The following is a 22,975-nucleotide window of genomic DNA, read 5'->3' as shown; positions in this document are numbered from 1 at the left end:
GCCCACCTGCGCATGCGCGGGCCGCGCAGCCTGCCGGAATCGTAGTCCATTCCTGGGGGCGGCAGGTGGCGCCGAGCGAGGAGGAGGGGGCGCGGGGCCTACATTTCCCAGAGTGCATCCGGTATAGGGGCGGGGCGAGAGGGGCCTCCGGGCGGGGCGGGGAGGGGCGGGGCTTCGGGGTGGGGCGGGGCCTGCGGGGCGGGGCTGGCGCGCCGAGGGGCTGCGGCGGCGCTGCGGGCGGGCGGGCGGCCCATCCCGCCTGCAGGCGCTGCACCTGCGGACACGAGCGTCCGGCTGCCGTCCCGCCCCGGCGACCCGACTCAGAACTGCCGCTGAGATGAGCGCGGGTGAGTGTGCGGGGAACCGGGGCCTCCCCGAGCTGGATCGCGGCGCCGCCAGGGCTGGGATGCCTGCACCTGCAGACGGGAAGCCGCCCCGCGGCTGCAGCGGGCTTGCGCTCCAGGGTCTTTGCAGTGTGGCAGGTCAGGCGCGCCCCCCATCCCCCTCCCTGTCCCTGCGCCCGGGGGGGCGGGGACCCCTTTCCCCGAGCGCCGCACCGCCTGGCTGCGCCGGGCTGCCTGGACGGCGACGCTCGTTTGCTTTTCTCCCCGGCGTGCGGGGTCGCAGCAGGGTCCGGGCGAAGGGCGCGCGGCTGCCGTAGACCCTGCGGCGGAGAGGTGTGTGACACGGGTCGGGGGTTGAGGGCTTGGCGGCAGGGGGGCGCCGCCGTTGTGTGACTCCTGCAGCGCCTGGGTGGGTAGGTGGGTTGAGGGGGGAGCGTCAGGTCGACCCCCCTCCCCGGCGCCTTGGGCTCGTCCAGAGCAGACTTGGGGGCGCGGAGCCCGCAGTTTGTGTGCGGCCCTCCGCGATGCGCGCGCGTGGTCTCTCCGACCCCTCGTCCCCTCCACTGCGTACCCAGGCTGCTGCCTCTGGGGCCGCACCCGCAGGGTCTGACAGCCTCTGTGCGGCGCTGGAAAAATCGCACGTCACCACCACCTAGTGCGCTTGGGGAAACTGAGGCCTACCGCTGGGGGGGCCTTGTCTCCTGAGAGACTCTGGAGTGACCAGAGTCCCCGTTTTGAGAGCCTTCTGGGGGCCCAGCCCTGGCTGGAGGGCTTGTCCCTACATTCCCCGGCAGGGAGAGGCCATCACCCCATTTTCCAGGGTGCGACCGAGGCTCACCAGGCTTGAGTCACTTGCTCAGGTCTTGCAGTGGGGCTGGGTTTTGAAGCTGGTGCTTCCTGACTCCTGTGTCCTGCCTTGAGCCCGTCTCACCCGCAGACTACAGTATGGACCCCTGGCCACCGGCGGAAACCGGAGGAGACAACCATTCCTCCCTGGGGACAGTGGGGCGGGAGGGTAGGGAGCAAATAGAACTGGGGAGGGAGTGTGCCTTTAGGGACCACTTACTGACCTATGTTTCCCAGGAGCGCCCCCCTCCTGCCAAGAGGAATCTGTCCCCTCCCCCTCCTAGTTGAGGAAGCAGGGACCACACGGGCAGTGGGAGTTGAGAGAGAAGCTGAGAGCAAATGGCAGGCTGGAGGAGGCAGACTTCTCTAGAAGAGGATTTCTGAAAGGGCCAACCTGTTCTTTGGAGGTGGCTGGGGAGCAGGGCACCCCCCCTTGGCAGAGCCTCCAGACACATTTATCTAATGGTAGGTGGGGGGAGGGTAATGGCAGGGTGCACCAGGTAATTTTAGGCTCTCCTCCACCGTAATTGATCCCTCCGATCTCTGGAGCCCTGGAAGGAACCCTGGCATTTCCCCCCTCATTTGTGGTTGTTCTGGGAGCAGGGGTAGGTGGGCACCAGGGGCCCTGGGGGGATCAGAGGGCAAGGAGACTGGAGTTTGAATCATAGTGTCCGCCTGCTGGTCTTGGACACTGCGTGACCGCTTCCTGAGCTTGGCTTCCTGAAAGCAGTATCGTTGCCCCCGTGGAGAGGATGAGGTAATAGTGGGAAATCCCGCACGTAGTGGGTCCTCCCTTGGTGGCTCATGCGGGTCGGTGAACCTCAGCCTGAGTCAGTCAGCCCTCTGGGTCGGGCAGTGGGCACACCGACCCTCCACCTGTCGCTCATGGCCCGGCCCGCGACCTGCACAGCAGTAAAATTTTCACCCACAATCACGATGGGAGAGAGCAGACGGTGGTCCTGGTGCTGGGCGCCTGTGCACATCTGGAAGGTCAGGGGCTTCCCTCATCCACAGGGGCAGGTCCCCTGTTGGCCCTCCCCGGGGAAGGCTGGCATCATCCCAGAGCTGGGCGCCAGCAGGTGTGACTGGGAGCCCGTGGTCCAGTCTCCAGCGGCCCAGACCAGCCGACGGTCAGCACCTGAGGGGGCCTGAACCATGGCCCCGGGTGGGAGGCTCCCCTTTCCTTTATGCCGTGCAGGCTGTGGGCGTGCCTTCCTTCAGTCTGGTAACTCAGGGCACCTTTGAGAGGGCCCCGTGCCTACTTGCTTCGTTGCGCATTCATTTCAAGTGTTCAGGGAGATGAGGAAGCAGCATGGTGGGGCGGGAGGAGCTGGCACTCTGCGTCAGATGAGCCTGATGGCGCGCGAGCTGCGTTCTGTTTACAGTCACCCGTGCCCCGCTTTCCCTGCCGTATGGAGGGAGCCCCTTCGGCTCTGTGTGCACTGCTGGCGCACACCTCTCACGTCTGGCCACTGTGCACATCTGGCAGGTCAGGGGCTTCCCTCGTCCACGAGGGCAGGTCCCCTGACGCTCTCCCCAGGGAAGGCTGGCATTGTCCCAGAGCCCAGGTAGGGCCCAGGAGACGACGGTGAGCCTGGTGGTGGTCTCCTGGCGTCCCAGTCCGTGGAGTCACGGAGGGGCAGGGCAAGGTGGGGCAGAGGGACGAGCCTGAGCTCAGAGGGGCTCCAGAGCCAACTCTGCCACCTCTGGGCACTGGGTCTGTGCTTTCTTGGCGCCTGTGTGTCCTGCCCGGGTGGCTGCAGGTCTGGTGGGCAGGATTCTCCCAGGTGAGTTTCATGGGGGGCGTGTTTACATTAGTCTGCCAGGGCTGCCGTAACAAGGTGCCCACTGACCGTGCAGCTTAAGCAACAGAACTGTATCTTCTCACACTTCTGGAGGCTGGAAGTCTGAGATGGAGGTGTGGGCAGGGCTGGTTTCTTGCGGCTTCTTGCCTCATCTTGCAAGTGGCCATTTCCTCCCTGTGTCCTCAGATGGCCTTCCCTCTGTGTGGGTCTGTGTCCTTCTCTTTTCCTAAAAGGACACCAGTCGTACTGGATTTTGGATTTGCAGGAGGGATGCAGTTCAGCCCAGAAGGGGAGGGCAGGGCCAGGTGGAAAGCTGGGTGGCAGCTCAGCCGTCTTCTTTTCCCGTGGCTGATGGGTTAGGAACGCAGAGCTGGAAGGGGCCTGGGGGGTGCTCCAGTCCTAGCCCACCCACCCACACGGAGGGGAAACCGAGCCCCGGGGAAGGAAAGGCAGCTGTCCCGGAGCCAGGAGAGTGTGCGGTAGACGCAGAGCCCGAGCCCCGGTCCTCTGCTCCAGTTGGTGCAGCCCCGGCCTTTGAAACAGAGAAAAACACATTTCTAATCCAAGGCAGGGCTCTGCCGTCACCGCAGAGACATTCACCACAGCATCCCTAACAGCGGCAGAAAGTCAGAAACCTGCTGCGTGTATGTGGTGGGGAGCGACGGGACATGGGCCGTGGGTCCTTTGTCAGGTTGACCTATGTTTCCTAAGCCCTTGCTGTGTACCCAGCGCTGCCCCAGGCCTGGGGCTCAGCTGTAGACCAGAGCAAGCGGCATCGTGTCTTCCTGAAACGTGCCCTCCTGCAGGAGGGGGGTGGCGAGAACGTTCTCGTTACCTGTGTGATTGGAGTTTCTCACGTTAGGAGAAAGTGCTGAAGAAAAGCTTCATTTAGAAAACAGCCGAGGACAAAATGGTGCGTCCTATGCGACCTCCGCGCTATGAAGCGGCGCAGGGAGCAGGCCAGAAGGAAGTCGTCGTGCCGTCCAGGGCGTCCCTCTGTTGGAGGCGGCGAAAGAGCTAGTGTTCCCCCACGGCGTCTTTATGCTTCCTGTCACCTTCCCCAGCTTTTTTTTTTTTTTTTCTCACTGTGTGCGCTTACCTTTTGCAATGAGGAATCTGAAACAAGAAGGGCATTGGTTCCGGGTCCAAGGTGGGCTCGTGCTGCTTCCAAAGCCCATGAGTTGGTGTCAGGTTGGGTGATTGCATCTGCAGGGGCCCTCCTTTGCTCGAATGGAGGTCTCCCGGTTGGCAGTGTTCGGATCTTAACACAGGTGCCCAGTTTCCATGGCTGACACCATCTGACTTAGGTGTGAAAGTGAAAGTGAAGTTGCTCAGTTGTGTCCAACTCTTTGCGACCCCATGGACTGTAGCCCACCAGGCTCCTCCTCCATGGGATTCTCCAGGCAAGAATACTGGAGTGGGTTGCCATTTCCTTCTCCAGAGAATCTTCCCAACCCAGGGATCGAACCCAGGTCTCCCACATTGCAGGCAGACGCTTAATCAGCCTGACTCAGAAATTCATCTGAAATTGCATCTAAGGAAGTGGTCATTGCCCCGGAACCGGGAGCTCTGGGACAGCCTGGGAATCCTCACCTTCAAACTATTGGTCCTTCGCATCTGTGGTCACTTCCTAACCCGCCACCTGAGACGTTTCGAATCTTTCTGGTTTCTGTCCAAAGAAGTGGTTTGGGGGCAGTCGGCATGTTCTCTGGACCCACGTCCTGACTTGGGTTAACTCTTAGAAAGCCCAGTCTTACTGTCTCAGCAAAGAGAGTGTGACCTGCACTCTGGACAAGTCACCGGTCAGACACCCTGACCCTCCAGAGTGTCGGCTGTCTTATGGGAGAGCTGTGAGCTGGCACGAGGGAGTCGGCAAGTCTGGTGGTACAGGGAGCCGGCAGGGTGGGGTGGAGCCTCTGGGAAGGGTCTGTCCTGCTGGTGGGCCTCAGGGCCAGGCCAGCTGTTGGGACCCTGAGCTGCTTGGATGCCTGACTCTGGTCCCTGGGTCAGACAGCCCCTGCGCTGCAGACACGGGCTCTTCCTTGGGCTCAGATTCCAGCTCTGCCGCCTGCTAGCATGGGATCCTCAGACCTCTCCGAGCCTCTGATGCTACCTCTTCTGGGGTCTCCATAGGGACCTAGGGTCCCAAGTGCCTGGTATGCAGGAGAGGCTCAGTTCGGTTCAGTTCAGTCGCTCAGTTGTGTCCGACTCTTTATGACCCTATGGACTGCAGCACGCTAGGCCTCCCTGTCCATCACCAACTCCCGGAGCATACCCAAACTCATGTCCATTGAGTCAGTGATGCCATCCAACTATCTCATCCTCTGTCATCCCCTTCTCCTCCTGCCTTCAATCTTTCCCAGCATCAGGGTCTTTTCGAATGAGTCAGCTCTTCGCATCAGGTGGCCAAAGTATTGGAGTTTCAGCTTCAGCATCAGTCCTTCCAATGAATATTCAGGACTGATCTCCTTTAGGTTGGATTGGTTGGATATCCTTGCAGTCCAAGGGCCTCCTTGCAGTCAAGACTCTTCTCCAACACCACAGTTCAAAAGCATCAATTCGTTGGTGCTCAGCTTTCTTTATGGTCCAACTCTCACATCCATACATGACTACTGGAAAAACCATAGCTTTGACTGGATGGACCTTTGTTGGCAAAGTAATGTCTCTGCTTTTTAATACGCTGTCTAGGTTAGTTATAACTTTTCTTTCAAGGAGTTAGCGTCTTTTAATTTCATGGCTTCTGAAGAGGCTGGAGAAGCAGATAAAATAGTTGGGACAGGAAAGCTCGGGTTGGCAGCTCATGTTTCCTGGTGATCGTGTGGTCTCGCGAGCTGCTGTGGGCCCTAGTCAGAGGGGTGCCAACCCGCCGGGCCGCCTCTGGCCACTCAGACGCAGGGCAGAGTAACCTGAGTGCTGCGTGTTTGTTTACCCGGGGATGTTTCCATCGCCAAGGTCTCTAGGGTGTCGGGCAGCACCCTGCTTCAGTGTCAGGGTGCCACGGCTCGTGGGGCCTGCCCTCAGGCCCTGCTCCGCCGAGGGCTTCTCAGGGTGGCTGGGGTGTCCCCGCCTATAGATGGGGAGGTGGACGCCCAGGAGGGCGCCGGGCATCACACCCCACCACTGGTGAATGACAGCTGGATTTGAATCCTGGTGTGTCCAGCTGGCGGTGGGGGAGGGGTGGCGCTGTCTGTCTGTTCCCCTGAGTGCATTAGGGGCTGCAATGGTGACTTCGTGACGTGTGGCTGAGTGTTTGGGGTGGGTGAGGCTTGATCCCCTGGGGGCCTCATGATGATGCTTTCTGGTGACAGCGTGGGGCGGGGAGTCACAGCCAATGTCCTCACCTGAGCCGAGGAGCCTGGCCCCGTTCCAAGGTGTGGCACTTGCTGGCGTAGCTGGGAAGGCAGAGCCAGCCCCAGCCCAGCCCTGTCTGCTCCTGAGGACGTGCTCTGCGTCTCCAGTGCGCTCCTGTCCAGGGTCATGGCTCGGCCCCAGGGACCCACTTGGGGATGGACCGCTCAGACCGCGAGAGGGTCACCGTGCGAATCCACACACCTCCCTGTAACCTTGACCCCTGGCCTTGCTGTCCCCTCTGCTGGGCCCTTGGGGTCTCCTGGAACTGACCGCTCCTGATGGAGGCAGCATTCACGGCCATCCCCGGCTTCTCCAGCTCCAGCCTCGCCGGCATCAACCGTCCCGTTAGTGTCTGAGCTCCCCGGACTCTCAGGCCCACCTGCCAGACCTCTGTGTGACCTTGGGCCAGCTGACTTCCCTCTCTGGGCCTCAGTGTACCCGTCTGAAAAAACAAGGGCCACCGCCGTTCTCAGGGGTGTGACCTGCTTTCTTCTGACCACCTGCCCCCCGCCCCCCGCCCCCCCCCCGCCCACTGCAGCGGGGAGATCGTCTGAGTTTGAGGCTCAGCCGTCGTCCGTTCAGAGAAACACGCCGTGTGAGCCGTGAAGTCTCGGATCACCCTTCTGGGCCACGTGGACCTCATCTGACGGTTTCACGGCAGGAAGCACGTGGCCCATCATGCCGGGGGGGGGGGGGTGCGGCCCGCTTAAGGGCCTTTCTCTGCAGCCTGCCAGGGAAGCCACCTCTGTGGACATCTGCCTGGTATCCAAACCAGCAGAGCAGCTGAGTCCGAGTTCAGAGGAAGGCCTGGGGAGGGGGAGGTGTGCTCTGACCCCTGCCGGTGTCTCCTACCCAGGGTGGGGACAGGGGGACTTCCAGGCTAGTGGGGAGCCAGACCCAGGCTGAACCAGTTCTGTTGCAGTGATGTATTGGGGGATTTCGTGGGCCATGTTGCCTTGGCTGGAGATTTCTGAGCAACAAGGGAAGTGGTCTTGCTTGATGCCTCGAGGGCTTTGGGGTCAGAACACCTGAGTGCCAGTCCCAGCTGTCACCTGCTAGAGTGTCCCGGCCACCAGGCTGCACAACTGCTCTTGGCCTCGGCTTCCCTGCCTCTCGGGTGGAGGTAATAGCACCTGCTTTTCCGGACTGACCGTGGGCTGTGGGGCCAGGGGCCTGGGGTGTTTTTTTTTGTTGTTACAGCCAGACACGATGTCCCAGGGCTCGAGGCAAAGCCTGTAAGGCCCGCTGTGGCGTCAGCTGGCATGGCCAGCCAGTTCACAGCTCTTCCTGTGTTGCTGGTTCTCCTGCCTGCCCTGCCCAGCCCACCCGATGCTGTTTTACACTCCCTGCCCAGTGCCGAGGTCAGGAGAAGCCCAGTCCCCGGAGAGCTGCCTGCTCCCAGGTTCTGAGCGGTGTTTTGGGCATCAGCCCCGACTCAGTCCTGCGGGGCTGTCCTCAGCACACACACAGGGGCTCCGCCCGGCCCCCTGCACAAACCCCATGGCCTGGGGTTTGGGTTTCTTCACACACAGAACGAGGGGTTGGAGAGATCTGGCCACCCGACTCCAGCCAGTGCCCAGTGGCCCCGCCATGCACACCCGCCGGGCTGAGCCAAGTGGATCCCCCTCCCGAGTCCTCGCAGGCCGCCTCGAGTCAGGGCTCCATGAACAGCCTCCAGTGGAGGATGGATGATGGATGGAGCTTGGGTCCCCGCTTCATGCCCAGCCCCCCACCCCCTGTCTGTTTGCCCTCATCCTGGTTGAGGACTCACGGTCAGGCCTCTCTGACCTGCTGCTCTGACCTCCTGCTTCTGCTTGGATGTCAGGGGCCCCAGGATCTTGCTGGAAAATGGCATCTCCAAGGCCCTGGTTAGTGCTGCAGTTGGGCGTGAAGTTCTAAGAAGGAAAAATTACAAGGACCACCCTGTGGCCCCTCATGTCAGTTTGGCGACTGGAGTGGCAAATGCTCCCAGGGGCCCCATCCCCACCTTTATGTTCTGAGTGACTAGGCTGAGGCTGCAGGGGGTTTACCTGGGAGGTGGTCCCAGGAAGCAGAAGGGGGAGGACTGGGGCGTGGAGGGGGAGAGCCATGGGGCATTTGGATGGGTGGGTGTCTGCTGCGGGCTGCGGGGGCTCAGTCCTGCTCAGGGACCATGCAGAACGCTCCGAAGAACCAGCAGGACCCTGGGGCCTCTGTTGTCCTGGACTGGGGTGGTGGCTGGTCCTGGGATCGTGACCACCCCCCCCACACACACACACACTGCACGGTGTGACTGTCCACAGCCATGCAGGGGAGCCCTGAGGCAGGGTGAGGGCCAGTGTCACCACACAGCCACTGTGCCCACAGAGGGCCCACGGGTCCGGATACGGTCCAGCGTCAGCCGTCCACTGCTGTTCTCAGCCTCAATCCTGTCGGGGAACCTCTGATGCCTGCCACTGGCAGCCCCTCGAGGGCTCAAGGCTGTCCTAGAATGCCTGTTTACTTGGTTTATTGAGCCCCTACTGTGCACATTTGAAAAGACCCTGATGCTGGGAAAGATTGAGGGCAGGAGGAGAAGGGGACAACAGAGGAGGAGATGGTTGGATGGCATCACCAGCGTGATGGACATAAGTTTAAGTAAACTCAGGGAGTCGGTGATGGACAGGGAGGCCTGGCGTGCTGCAGGCCATGCAAAGAGTCGGACACGACTGAGCGACTGAGCTGACTGTGCACAGAGCGCTGTCCTCGCTAGTGATTCCCCCAAACGCGTGTGTTTTCTCCTGCCACCTTCTCTCCCCCTCCCCACGCCCTGGTGCTGGAATTCCTCCTCCCAGAACCCAGAATGTCCAAGACCCTTGCCTCCATCCTCAGGACCAGTGGACAGGACCTGGAGCCGGGGGCTCAGGAGAGGCTGTGTGCCTGCTTCTAGTTGCTCTGTGACCGGCAGGTGGACACGGCCCCTCTCTGAGTTGCTTCGTCTCTGAGTAGCGGCCCCCAAGGATGCCCCTGGCCTCATCCCCAGACAGGTTGGATACATTAACGCACGTGGCAAAAGGGACCTTGAGGATAGGATTAAAGAGATCTTGCAGTTGGGGGGTTCCAGGGGGGGCCAGTGCCATCTCGAGGAGCCTGCAAAGGAGGAGACAGGAGGGTCAGAGAAGAGGGGAGGTGATGGCAGACGCAGAGGTCGGAGAGGAGACGGGGTGTGGCGTGGCTGGCTTTGAAGGCGCAGGAAGGACAGCCTGTCTGTAAACTGAAGGGCTTCTGGAGCCACCGCATGACTCGGTGCCACCGCCTGCCCCTCAGGCTGCCTCTGCCTCCGGGGGTGTCTACTGAGCACCCGCGAGGGTCAGCGTCACGGGGAGAGTACAGTCCGACACCCCTGGAGTGCAGGGACTCGGGGCGGCGAGGCTGAGCCAGACCTGGGCGCTCACGTGGGAGAGGTGGCCGGCAGACGCAGGGGCGGAGGTCACGGAGGATCAGCGGACTGTCCAGGGTGGCCGGAGCTAGCCAGTCACCCAGGAAGGGCCGGGCCAGGCAGCGAGGGGGCCATTGGGCTGGGCAGGGGCTGTGAGCCCACCGCAGCATATCAGGCCGGGCAGCAGGGGGGCCGTTGGGCCGGGCCAGGACCCGCCGGCACCTTCCTGCTGCTGCTCTGGCCGTGGCCACGCCGACCCCGTGACACGCTTCTCGCCAGCTGCCTACATCCCGCCATTCTCCTCCAGCTCTGAGCCCGGCTGCTTCTGCCAAGCACTTGAAGCGTAGCCATGGGGTTCAGGGCTACAGGCGCCGGTTCCCTTGAACACACCCCTGATATGCCTTGGAAATCAGGAAACGAGATCTGTGTGCAGAAGCCCAGCGTCCAGCCAGGCGCCTCCCTGGCTGCCTCTGACGGGTGTGGGGTGTGGCCTGGGCCTGGGGCACACATGAAGCGTGACCACAGGGCAGGTCCTCCTGCTGAGGAACACCGGTGGCCCTGCCAGGGCTCCCCAGGGCCGCCTCTGGCTTCCTCAGGCAGGGGTCCCTGCCAGAGCTCCGCGTCGCCTGGCCTCTCCCGCCAGGCCCCGCCATCACCCCGCCTCACTCTTTCCCCTCCGACCGAGCCGGGACCCCCACTCCCTGCACCTGCCACGTGAGAGCTTTGCTCTGCCCTTGCTGCGGCCACCTCGTCTTCCTCCGTCAGCCCCCGCCCCCTGACCTGACCCCCCAGATTCCTTCTCTGAGAGTAGCTTGCTGGGCGGAGCACCCAGGCAGCCGATGGCCTCTGAAAAGGAGTTGAGAGGAATTAAAATCGCTGGCAAGAGCGCACACACCAAGCCCCTAAGCAGGCCCTTTGGGGGACACCCTGCAGTTCAGGGCAAGGTTTTCTAGGACCTGGTGCCCAGGGAACGGGGCTGACAGAGCGGGGAGGCAGTCCCCGATACTGGAGGGGGACCGCTGGCGTGAAGCTCTGTAAACCTCAGGGCTAAAACAGCAGGAACTTATTCTCTCCCAGTTCTGGAGGCCTGAAGTCCAAAATCCATGTCACTGGGCTGAAGCCATGTCTCGGCAGGGCGGGGCCGCCTCCGCAGGTGCTGGGGGAGTCCTCTCTGCGTCTCCGTAGCTGCCAGAGGCTGCCGGCACTCCCTGGCTTGTGGCCGCGTCACCTGCACCTCAAAGCCAGTGTCTCCGTCTCCAGCACCTTCAGATCGCCCGCCGCCCCGTCCAAGTGTGTGGGCAGGTCTCCCTCCGCCTCTGTCTCTGAGGATGCTGGCGAGTGAGCTTGGGGCCCGTAACCCAGGGTGACCCTCCCATCCCAGGGTCCTTAACTGTATCCCATCTGCAAAGACCAACCGCCCCATTTTTTAACCTTATGATGTCACACCCATGGATCTTAGGGATAAGGACCCAAGTATATTGTTGGGGAGGCATCATTTGGCTTTCCTGGGCAGCTTCTTGAACATTCTGTTTCTGAGACTGAAACCCATTTTTACCCCTCCTTATGGGGTCTGTAGAAGATCCAAGGGTTAGAGAAAAGACCTCTCAGAGGATAAAAATTGTACGTCTCAAGTCAGCTGAATGTAAACATCCCACAGTCCCCAGAGCTGATGGCCTCAGGGGCCTCTGACTGGGTGTGTGCTGTCTCTTGGGAGCAGCTAGGCGAGATGCATTGAGCCTTAAATACGTTCATGCCTTCAGTAGAAGAAGGCAGCTCTCCGGAATCTTCTGAAGAAGGGTTCTGAAACACAGATATGATTGGTGCATAAAAACTCCTTCACTGCAGGGGGTCACAGGCTCTGCAGAGTGAGTGTCCAGCCAGAGATGCTGAGTCAGGAAATTATTGTCCATCTATCTGCCCATACGTAGCAGCTGTTCTCCAGCTTTGAGGGCTTAGGACCCCTTCGCTCAAAAAATTACTGAGGACCCCAAAGAGCTTTTGTTTAAGTGCATTGTATTTATCGATATTTAGTGTATTAGACAGGGCTTCCCTTGTGGCTCAGTGGTAAAGAATCTGCCTGCCAATGCAGGAGATTCGGGTTCAATCCCTGCATTGGGAAGATCCCCCTGGAGAAGGAAATGGCAGCCCACTCCAGTATTCTTGCTGGGAAATCCCATGGACAGAGGAGCCTGGTGGGGTCATAAAAGGTCGGACACGACTGAGCGACTAAACAAGTGTTCAGTTCAGTTCAGTTCAGTTCAGTCGCTCAGTCATGTCTGACTCTTTGCGACCCAATGAATTGCAGCACGCCAGGTCTCCCTGTCCATCACCAACTCCCGGAGTTCACTCAAACTCATGTCCATCAAGTCCGTGATGCCATCCAGCCATCTCATCCTCTGTTGTCCCCTTCTCCTGCCCCCAATCCCTCCCAGCATCAGAGTCTTTTCCAGTGAGTCAACTCTTTACATGAGGTGGCCAAAGTATTGGAGCTTCATCTTTAGCATCATTCCTTCCAAAGAAATCCCAGGGCTGATCTCCTTCAGAATGGACTGGTTGGATCTCCTTGCAGTCCAAGGGACTCTCAAGAGTTTTCTCCAACACCACAGTTCAAAAGCATCAATTCTTCAGCGCTCAGCTGTCTTCACAGTCCAACTCTCACATCCATACATGACCACTGGAAAAACCATAGTGTATTAGACATTAAAATGGAGAATTTTTAAGCATATTTAATTCATTGAATAAGGAAAATAGCCCGTTGTATGTTAGCTACGAGTGTTTTCAGGCAACAGACCGGCCTTGCTTTACAGCTGTGCAAATCTTGTTAACGTCTGGCTAATGGGCGGTGGCTGGAGCCTGTGTCCGGCCTGTGTTCTGTCAGCTGTGAGGCCGCGTGTCACAGGGCCTCGGGCAAACCCCAGCGTACATTTGGGAGGGAGAGGGAGCGATGGAGGAAAATAACATCTCAGTCTTATTATGAGCACGGCTTCGACCCGGCCGGCGCCCTGCTTGCCTGCTGGTGACTCCAGGGTTCCTAGACCACACTCGGAACTGGTGACAAAAGATGGAGTACTATGCAGTCATTAATACGATTGTCAAGGAGGAGTACAAGGCGTGTGTCAGCACTGGTGATGAAGAATATGGGGTCCACAACTTTATACACAGTGTCATCTACAAAACAGGCAGAAAACGCGTTGAAATGCAAGAGTTACGGGCAACTCTGCCTTTTTTTCTTTCTTCTGATGCTTGGCTGTTTTATTTTCCCAGCTTCTTCATTTTAAGGATGTGCGGGGGAGATGGGTGGGGGTAGGCGTGTGCTCAGTATTGGTCTCAAGAGGCTTGAGTGGAGAGCAGCTGTCTGACCCCCTGGCACCAGCCGGCTCCTGCTCCAGGGACCGGATGGCATTCTCTATTTTGGGAGGTGGACTCTCACTGTGGCTCTAGGGCTTAGAGTGGCACCGACATGATGCAGGGATTTGTGTGTGTGTGTGTGTGTGTGTGTTTATACTCTTGGGATAACGTCATCTACTGTTAGAAGCGAGAGAGCAGTTTCTGTGGGCTCTGGAGGAGGTTTCACAGTGGCCGATGAGGAGTTGGGGGCTGGTCTGAAATTCAGCGTCCCCTGCAGAACTTGCCCGGCCCTGGAAGGGCTCCAGCAGAGAGCTAAATATAACCTGGGTGTGTGCTGGCAACCTTGGGCACCCCAGCCCCCAGCTGGTGGCGCAGCCGAGCCCATGGGAGCAATTGATTTGTCTAATGGAGCTCAGTGTCTGCCATTTGTGGGGCATCTGGTACCTGCGGGCGGGCGGAGAGGTCATCCAGGCCCCGTCTGGAATGCCACAGAGCCCGGCGGGTTGGGGATTCTTGCTCCCGATTTTCAGATGTGGGGGGACGGCAGCTGGACTAAGATGGGGGGCAGGACCCATGGTCACACGGCTGGTGAGGGGGGAGGTGCTCCCAGCTGGCAGCACCCCGTATGCCGCTCCCCAGTGGGGGGCACGCGTCTCCCCCACTGGGTCCTCTGACCCGAGCACTGGGGGGCACGCGTCTCCCCCACTGGGTCCTCTGACCCGAGCACTGGGGCACGCGTCTCCCCACTGGGTCCTCTGACCCGAGCACTGGGGGGGCACGCGTCTCCCCACTGGGTCCTCTGACCCGAGCACTGGGGGCACGCGTCTCCCCACTGGGTCCTCTGACCCGAGCACTGGGGGCACGCGTCTCCCCCACTGGGTCCTCTGACCCGAGCACTGGGGGCACGCGTCTCCCCCACTGGGTCCTCTGACCCGAGCACTGGGGGGCACGCGTCTCCCCCACTGGGTCCTCTGACCCGAGCACTGGGGGGCACGCGTCTCCCCCACTGGGTCCTCTGACCCGAGCACTGGGGGGCACGCGTCTCCCCCACTGGGTCCTCTGACCCGAGCACTGGGGGGCACGCAGCGTCTCCCCCACTGGGTCCTCTGACCCGAGCACTGGGGGCACGCGTCTCCCCACTGGGTCCTCTGACCCGAGCACTGGGGGCACGCGTCTCCCCACTGGGTCCTCTGACCCGAGCACTGGGGGCACGCGTCTCCCCACTGGGTCCTCTGACCCGAGCACTGGGGGGCACGCGTCTCCCCCACTGGGTCCTCTGACCCGAGCACTGGGGGGCACGCGTCTCCCCCACTGGGTCCTCTGACCCGAGCACTGGGGGTCACGTGCTTCCGAGGGCTCTGACATCACCGGTGGCAGAGAATGGTCGTAATGATCATCGTAACGCCCCCGACAGCATCCCTGCTCGGGTCCTTCCGACGCTGCAGGAGTGGTCTCCGTGACTGCCCATCGTACAGGTAGGCACACAGAGGCCAAGTGACCTTGAGAAACCCGCTCTGGGGACCTGGCTGGTGGCGGGAGCTCCTCCGGATCCCGGGTTCTGCTGAGCTGCATCCTCTCTCCCACGAGAAATGTGGGTCAGCCGGCTCCCCGGGCCCAGCAGAAGCCCTGCTCCGAGCGTCTCCGTGTGTCAGTGATTCTCCTCCACACCTCACCTTGTAAACTGGGGGCCTGCTCTCCCCGCTCCTCCCACTGGCCCGGGGCATCATGGGACAGGATGATGTCATCACCCCTGGAGGGGGCGGCAGTGTGGGGTGACTGGTGGGGGCAGGGCAGCCTTCTGAAAGAGACTTGCAGAGAAACAATCCCTCTCTCAAAGTACGGTCTGCCACCTCCAGGATCAGCACCTCGGCGAGAACATCTCGCTGGAGACTGGGGCCCTGCGGGTAATTCTTGCCCATCCCTCGCACAGGGGCCTCTCGCCCCCTGATACCCTCCTCGCCTCGCTCCCAGGCACCCCTGCAGCCTCCAGGAGACCTCAGCAGGGCTCTGCTCTGGATTTTGGGGTGATGGAGGGAAAGCAGGGCCTCAGCCTTCCTCCTGGGAACCCCTTAAAGCAGTTTTCAGGGAGGAGGTGGCTCCCTGGATTCCCCCCACCAACGTTCCTATCTCCTCCATTAGGACCTGCCCCTTCCCCCGGGCGACGGAGGAGACCCTCCCCACCTTCCTGGGTCTCATGGACAGGCAACAGTCAACCCAGCATCCCCGGGGGTAGGGGTGAGGAGGTGGTTTCATTTGACCATGTGGAGCCCTTGGCCTGGTGCAGAACGTGACCTTGAGGGAGTTCTTCCCTCCAAAATCTTCTAGCCTGGTGAAAGAGGTGGACAGCGTGTGGGAAAGACACACCATGAGAAAAAGCACTCCCCCAGGAGGCTGTGGGGGAACGGATAGAGGGCAGGGAACCAACCTGTCGTGAAAGAGAAATCCTGGCAGACTTCCTGAAGGAGGTGATGGCCCACCACGCAGGAGTCAGACAAAGCCGTAGGAGAAGGGCAGAGGTGAGCGTATAGGGCGTGTGTGGGGAGTTTCACTCACGCCTCTGCCCCACGCTAGGCCCTGGGTAAGGTGCCATCTGCCTCTCAGGCGCCGTGATCCCCTGTCTGCCCTCACAGTACCTTGCACATCACCTTGCCGGCAGGAAGTGCTCAGTGATGTGGCTACAGGGGGCCGAGGAGTCACGGCATGCAGAGAGGGGACAGGGAGGGAGTGTGGAGACCATAGGCTCCTGGGGGTCTGCTAGACCCACCCCCACCCGCCCCCATGACTGCAGGCTGAGCCAGGGCAGGGGTGGGGCGTCAAGCAATCTCAGCATGTTATCTGTGAATGGGGGCGGGGGAGGTTAAAGCCCCAGTGCAGGTGTGGCCAGGACTGGGGAGGACGGGTTACTCTGAGTGGGGGCAAGGGGTGCGGAGGGGACACGGGTGGCTGGGCCATCCGTCTTCCTCGGCGCCTCATCCTCCCTGAGAGCTCAGACTCATCGAGGGCCACACCAGGCCCACGTCCTTGCAGAGGGCTTGGGGGCCTGGCAAGCTGAAACAGGAACACTGACCCTGTCCTGGGGGGCTGTGTGGGGGCGGGTGTACAGGGAGACCACTGGGGGTCCAGGCGTGGCCCCTAGTTTGGAGGCCAGGGCCCCCTCCCTGCCCCGCAGCAGGGACGCCCATGACCCAGTGCTTGGCAGCTGACCCCACGAGCCCTTGCGGCCCAGACACAGCCCTGTGCGTCCTTTTGTTCGGGAGCAGAGATGGCTGGGGGCAGAAGGGGGATCGTCCATCCCCGCTGGGCGATGCCGGGCAGTGCCCTCTGGAGGCATTCCAGCCAGGGAAGTGAGCCTGTGAGGGGTGGGTCGCGGCAGCGGGCTTTGGTCCAGTGTAGACTGGTGAGACCCGGAGACTCAGAGAGGGTCTCGGGCCACGATGGAGACCCTGGCCGCGGCCCGGCCCTCCCTGCCCCAGTTCTGGGAAAGAGGGTCATGCCAGGAATAGAACCTTGTATTTCCCACGGCTCCAGCCGCCGCTCCAGGCTGCAGCAGTCTGCAGAGTATCGGCACCAGGCCCGCGATCTGTGGCTCCGGGTCAGAGTGGTGGGTGGGGGGGAATGTCACTGGCTACCTGGCCAGCATCAGGACAGCCGTGTCCAGCGGTCAGGTGTTTTTATTGCCTCCTGCTGGGATCATTCTCTGCCTGGGGCGACCGACCACTAGACACGCAGGCTGCAAGTTGGGAAGTTTGGGAGTCTTGGTCCCAGGCACGTGGACAAAAGAAAGTTCAGGATGGATCCCCGGACTGCCTGGCAAGCCAGCGCCTTGCCACAGCCCTCCTTTTATCTGGGACCCGCTGTGCTCAAACCCGCGTCCAGCTCTGCTCGGAACATCAGGCCCAGCCGGGTCCAGCCTCCCCTCATCTCTGGAAGCAGAAATATTCAGATCCCATTGACTTGGTTCTGCTTGAGCGAATAGACCCGAATCCTATTAATATTTGGCAAAGGCCATTTCCCTGGGTCCCCGTGAGGAAAATGAACTGCAGGGCAATTGCAGGGCAGGCTCTGAGCGAGGCCCCGTGGGCTGTGGTCTCACCGAGGAGGGACGGGGGTACTGGTAATTAACTGCTGGCCACATCTGGGGCCCAGACCTGTGGGTCTTCCCAGGTCTTATAAAAGCCATAGGATTCCAGCTTGCCTTCACTTGGGCCGTTATTTCTCTGGGCACTCAGGTGCCTGTGACCTGGTTAGAGTCCTCAGAACTGCTTAGGGCTTTTGGGGTTGGGCGCGAGGGGTGGCCGAGGTCACAGCTGGACGAGGCAAAGCTGCGATTCGAGGCCAGTGCTGTCTTCATGCAGGCCTCCCGGGTCACAGGAGAAGAGGATGTGCAGACAGCGAGAGCTGCAGGTCAGGTACCCAGCCTTGTAGGAGGCATGTCCACAGGGACGCAGGCAGTGCCGTTGATTTTTTTGTTGTAAATTAATTTATTTAATTGGATGCTAATTACTTTACAATATTATAGTGGTTTTTGCCATAATCAGGCATGGGTGTACACATGTGCCCCATCCTGAACCCCCCTCCCACCTCCTTCCCTATCCTGTCCCTCTGGGTCATCCCAGGGCACCATCCCCGAGCACCCTGTCTCATGCATTGAACCTGGACTGGCGATCTGTTTCACATATGACATTATACATGTTCCAATGCCATTCTCCCAAATCATCCCACCCTTGCCTTTTCCCACAGAGTCCAAAAGTCTGTTCTTTACATCTGTGTCTCTTTTGCTGTCTCGCATACAGGGTCATCGTTACCATCTTTCTAAATTCCATATATATGCATTAGCATACTGTATTGGTGTTTTTCTTTCTGGCTTACTTCACTCTGTATAATAGGCTCCAGTTTTATCCACCTCATTAGAACTGATTCAAATATATTCTTTGTAATGGCTGAGTAATACTCCATTGTGTATATGTACCACAGCTTTCTTATCCATTTGTCTGCTGATGGACATCTAGGTTGCTTCCATGTCCTGGCTATTATAAACAGTGCTGCGATGAACATTGGGGTACATGTGTCTCTTTCAATTCTGGTTTCCTTGAGGTGTATGCCCAGCAGTGGGATTGCTGGGTCGTATGGCAGTTCTATTTCCAGTTTTTTAAGGACTCTCCACACTGTTCTCCATAGTGGGTGTGCTAGTTTGCATTCCCACCAACAGTGTAAGAGGGTTCCCTTTTCTCCACACCCTCTTCAGCATTTACTGTTTGTAGACTTTTGGATCGCAGCCATTATGACTAATACCATCAATTTTAATGAGAAAAGAGGCTTGAGAAGACCCTGCTCACACACCCAGGTCTCCTGGGCTCTGATTCAGTCTGCTCATCCTCCAGAGTTCCTCGCAGCTGACCCTCCAAACTGGCAGGCTGGACCCCAGGCATCTCCCTTTTGAATGACCACTGGCTCTTGCCTTCACCCCACATATTTCTGGGTCCCATCCTCTGCTACCAGGGACCTTAAACAGGGTGCATGTGTGCTCAGTCCTGTCCAACTCTTTGTGATCATGGACTGTAGCCCGCCAGACTCCTCTGTCCATGGGGTGTCCCAGGCAAGAATACTGGAGTGGGTTGCCATTTCCTACTCCAGGGGATCTTCCCAGCCCAGGGATTGAACCCACGTCTCTTGTGCCTCCAGCATTGACAGGCGGATTCTTGACCACTGACGCCACCTGGGAAGTCCCAAACAGAGGGACCTGACCTGTTTTAGGGGTCTCACTCTCACTTGAGTTTCTTGGAGTCTGTTTTATTATCATTAATTGTGCAATGAACCAGACGTTCATTTTTGCAAGAACAGGGGATTGAAGAGGGAGCAGTCTGTGACCCCCCACCTCCCGGCCCCACGGCTGTCTCTCCCCTGCGAAGCCTTGGGCCACGTCCTGCACGCCCCTCCTGACGCCACCCAGGAAGCGCCCCCGAGTAGGACATGCTCTCCTACAATCGCTTCTCAGCGGCTGCCTGTGACTCTGTGGGTTTTCTCTGGTTTGTTTGGCCATGTTATTTTTCCAGCACTAAGTACAGCATTTTCTGCATAAACGTGTCTCATATTACGTCACATTAGCTGTTTCTACGCGCGCTGTTACAGGCGCTAAGTACATTCACGTTGCTGTGAGACCTTTACCACCATCCGTCTCTGGACCTTTTCCATCTTTCTCAGCTAACGGTTCCCACGAAGTAACTCCTCATCGCCTGCCCTCCACCCCTCCCGTCCCCCAGCCCTTGGCACCCACAGTTCTGCTTTCTGCCCCTGTGGGTCTGGCAGCTGTCGGGACCTCGCGGAAATGCAGGGGAGCCTCGGAGCTTGTCTTTTTGTGGCTGGCTTGTGTCACTGAGCGCAGCGTCCTCCAGGTTCCTCATGCTGCAGCGGGTGTTGGAATGCCCTGCCCTTTTTTTAAGACCGGACCCTATTCCACTGCATGGATGGACCACTCTGTTCATCCGTCCATCCTTCCCTGAAGACCTGGGCTGCTTCCGCCTCCTGACTGTTGGCAGCGATTCTGCTGTGAACACAGGTGAGCCATATCCACTCAGGTCCCTGCTTTCCTTTCCTTGGGGCACGTCCCAGGGCGGCATTGCTGGCTAAGAGACACCTCTCCTTCATTTCTTGAGGTGCCATCGTGCCATTTTCCCAGTGGCCATGTGACTTCACCATTGTCAAGGGGTGTTTTAAGGGCGGGGTCTCATCGGGGGGCCTCTGGGTCCACCTTGCACGGACCTGACTCCTCGTCTTGGCAGAAGAGCCCGCCCTCACCTCCCTGCACACTGTCAGGCAGCCAGGCTGAGACCTTGGAGGTTTCCCCACGTGGGCTGCCCCGTCTCCATGCCGTCTTTACCCAGGCTGGCCCCCTTCTGGGGCGCCTTCCTTCCCGCCTCTGCCCCCAGCCTGCAAGAGCAGCGGGCGTCCTGCAGGCCTCCTCATCCTGTCCTGCTCCTGGTCTCGTCTCCGCTGATGCAGGTGCTGTCCAGGTGGGTCTGAGCCCTTTCTACCCGCCTCCCTCCAGAGGGGGCCCGTGTCCCCCGGCTCAGAATCCTGGGAGCCCATGGGCACCTGTGCAGACCAGGGGTCCTGCACCCTCTGGAGCCTAAGTGCCTGTATGTCAGGGTAGGGGGCCCCAGGCCACGGCTCCCAGGACCCAGGAAGCCTCTCTGTCCAGCTGGGCAGCCTCGCTTCCCTGGAGCCTGAGTGGGAACCTGGCCATGCCGGGGAAATCTACAGCTGGACCCAAGGCCACAGCGCAGGACGCTGCCTGGTTAGCAAGGGATAAATTTAGCCACGTTGATGGAAAAGCATCCTGCGTCTTCCTTCCTCCGCTTCCCTTAGCCCTGAGGACGTGACTCACAGGGGGCATGGCTGTACCTCCCCGCAGCCCACCCTGTGGTCTAGAGATGCAGAGATGCTGGTCTAGAGAGTGAGGGACCCCAGTCCACAAAGCGGACCTAGTGGGCTCAGTGGGTGAGGGACCCCTGACCCACCAAGCAGAGCTGGTGAGCTCAGTGGGTGAGGGACCCCAGTCCACAAAGCAGACCTCGTGGGCTCAGTGGGTGACGGACCCCTGACCTACAAAGCAGAGCCGGTGGGTTCAGTGGGAGACAGACCCGTGACCCACAAAGCGGACCTGGTGGGGGCAGTGGGTAAAGCCCCCTTCTCCCCTGTCTCAGCCAGAGCTCGACCCCTCCAGCACCCTAGTGCTGTGAAGTTTTGCTGCCCTAGGCGCTGGGCAAATTAAATTGTGGTAAAATAAACACAGCATAAAGTTTATCCTCCTAAGCGTTGTGCAGTGTAAGTTCTGTGGCATCTAATACAGTTGCTCGTGTGGCCATCGCCGCTGGCACCTCCTGACCGCTTTTCCTCTTGTGAAACTGAAACTCCGGCCCCACGACACACCGGCCCCCCACCCCCACCCCAGCTCCTGGCGAGCACCGCTCTGCCTTCTGCCTCCAGGATTCTGTTTGCTCCAGGCGCCTCACGTCAGTGGGGCCCTGTGATATCTGTGCTTCTGTGACTGGCCTGTCTCACTGAGCAGAGCGTCCTCAGGGCTCGTATGTGTGGTAGCCTGTGTCAGCTTCCTCCTCTCGAAGCTGAATAATATTCCATCGCACGAAGAGCCCACAATTTGTCCCTCCACGTGACTGTGGACGCTGGGGTGGCTCGCCCCTTCGGCTGTTGTGAGTGTTGCTGTTATGATAACGGGTGTGCAAATACATGCTCTGGGGTTTTATAGCAGCAGCTCTGGGGCAGGTGGCCCTGCGGTCCTGCCCCAAACAGGCCAGGGCCGAGCCCTGGACATGTGGGGCTCCACTGGTTCCTCCCCGCTGTCCAGTTAAGTCTGCGCTCCTCCCGTCTCGGGTGTAGATGGGGAAACTGAGGCCAGCGGGGTGAAGAGACTTCCCGCCATGTCAGCATCTGGGCATGGTGCCAGGACGCCGGGTGGGGGGTGGGTTTCCACATTCAGAACCCACGCCCTCGCCTTTCGCATGGGGCGTCCAGTCTCCCTCGTGCCTTTGTCCGTTCTCTCAGCTATTGGTTCGTTCATCAGACCCTGAGCAGGACCACTCACCTCCCTGTCCCGGGCTGGGCCGGGCAAGATGTATCTAGAACATATGTCCCGCCCTTAGGAGCTCACAGGATGGAGACCAAATCACTCAGAGGCAAAGAACCGGCGACGGGCTACCCACGCCTGCCACAGGTGCCGACCATGGGGGTGTGTGTGTGCGAGCCATGCGCTTGCCGACTCTGGCTACAGGTGAGCACCCGAGGGCGGAGGGCTCCCTGAGCCCAGAGCCAGGCGTTCTGAGCCCTGGGTCTGTCTCTGTTGCTGCAGTATTTTTCCAGGATCCGTGAGGGTAAAGTTAGCCAGTCATGGTCTATCCTGTTCCTGGGGGGGATTCTGCCTTCTTCATCAGTTTCTCCCCCAGATCTTTTGAAAAGTTTGAAGCATATAGAAGAGTTGGTGGGGGGGGGGAGTCAGTACAATGAATACCTTGTGATACTGTTTCATCTGGATGCATCAACTATGAACGTTTTGCTACATTTTGCTCTATCCCTCTCTCTGTCTCTCTCTTCTGAACCATTTGAAAGTTAGTTGCATTATAACACTTTAGCACATGTCTGTACCCAAATATCAGCTGCAGAAAATCCCTGTTTCCTGTCCCCACCCCGCCCCACACACACAGGGCCCCTTTACAGATGTTTGCGTTTTCTCCTCCAGGAGCCAGGCTGGGGTCTACACCACAGCCGGTGAACATGTCTCTGTCTTTGGTCGCCGTTATTCTGGGACATTCTTCCCACCTGTTTTCTTTAGTTTTTCTTTCATGATGCCAATACTTAGAGAGTCCAGACCTGTTTCCCTGTGGGCTGCCGCCTCCCTGATCTGCGTGGGTCTCTGTTCCTTGGCGATGGGCTTCGGGCTGAGCGTTTTTGGCGGGAGGCTGCTGTGCGACTGCTCCCCGCACAGGAGCACGCAGGGCCGCTGGTCCCGCGTGCTGTCAGGGACCCGAGCGCATCCAGCTGGGGTGAGAACTCCTGCACATGTGGCTTTGCACCTGTGTGCATTGACCTGTGAGTGGAAGTTATATGTCTGCCCAGAAGCGGAATGTTAAATGGGAATGTCGTCTGTCTGCCAAACCACTGTCCCTCATACCTTTACCCAAAGGACATGCGAGTCCCTTGTCCCCGTCCCCTCCCGGCCCAGCACTGTCCGTCTTCGCAGATTCGCCAGCGGATGGGGAGGGTTCCCCCCTGCTTTCCCCTGCCCCTCGGCCGCCGGGGGCGTTGCTCTGGCGTCGGGCCATCTGTGTTTCTGTGAGCCTGCTGTTCCTCCTTCGCTGGTTCTCTGCGGG

At 59.6% G+C, this 22,975-nt stretch overlaps 1 protein-coding gene across 2 annotated transcripts in view; it reads left to right on the top strand.

Moving 5' to 3' along the window:
- The first annotated feature begins 212 nt into the window (after nt 1-212).
- Nucleotides 213-22,975, top strand: part of ABLIM2 (actin binding LIM protein family member 2) — a 170,845-nt gene continuing 148,082 nt past the window's right edge. Inside the window, exon 1 of one of the 2 annotated variants that reach the window (XR_011464570.1) lies at nt 213-347. The gene's annotated coding sequence lies outside the window, so the exon portion shown is untranslated. The other variant, XR_011464565.1, reaches the window with a different exon arrangement.

Source organism: Bos mutus, chromosome 6 (genome assembly GCF_027580195.1).
Source record: "Bos mutus isolate GX-2022 chromosome 6, NWIPB_WYAK_1.1, whole genome shotgun sequence".
NCBI lineage: Eukaryota > Metazoa > Chordata > Mammalia > Artiodactyla > Bovidae > Bos > Bos mutus.
Note: the sequence above shows the minus strand (reverse complement) of the source record. Positions and strands in the feature narration are given on the sequence as shown.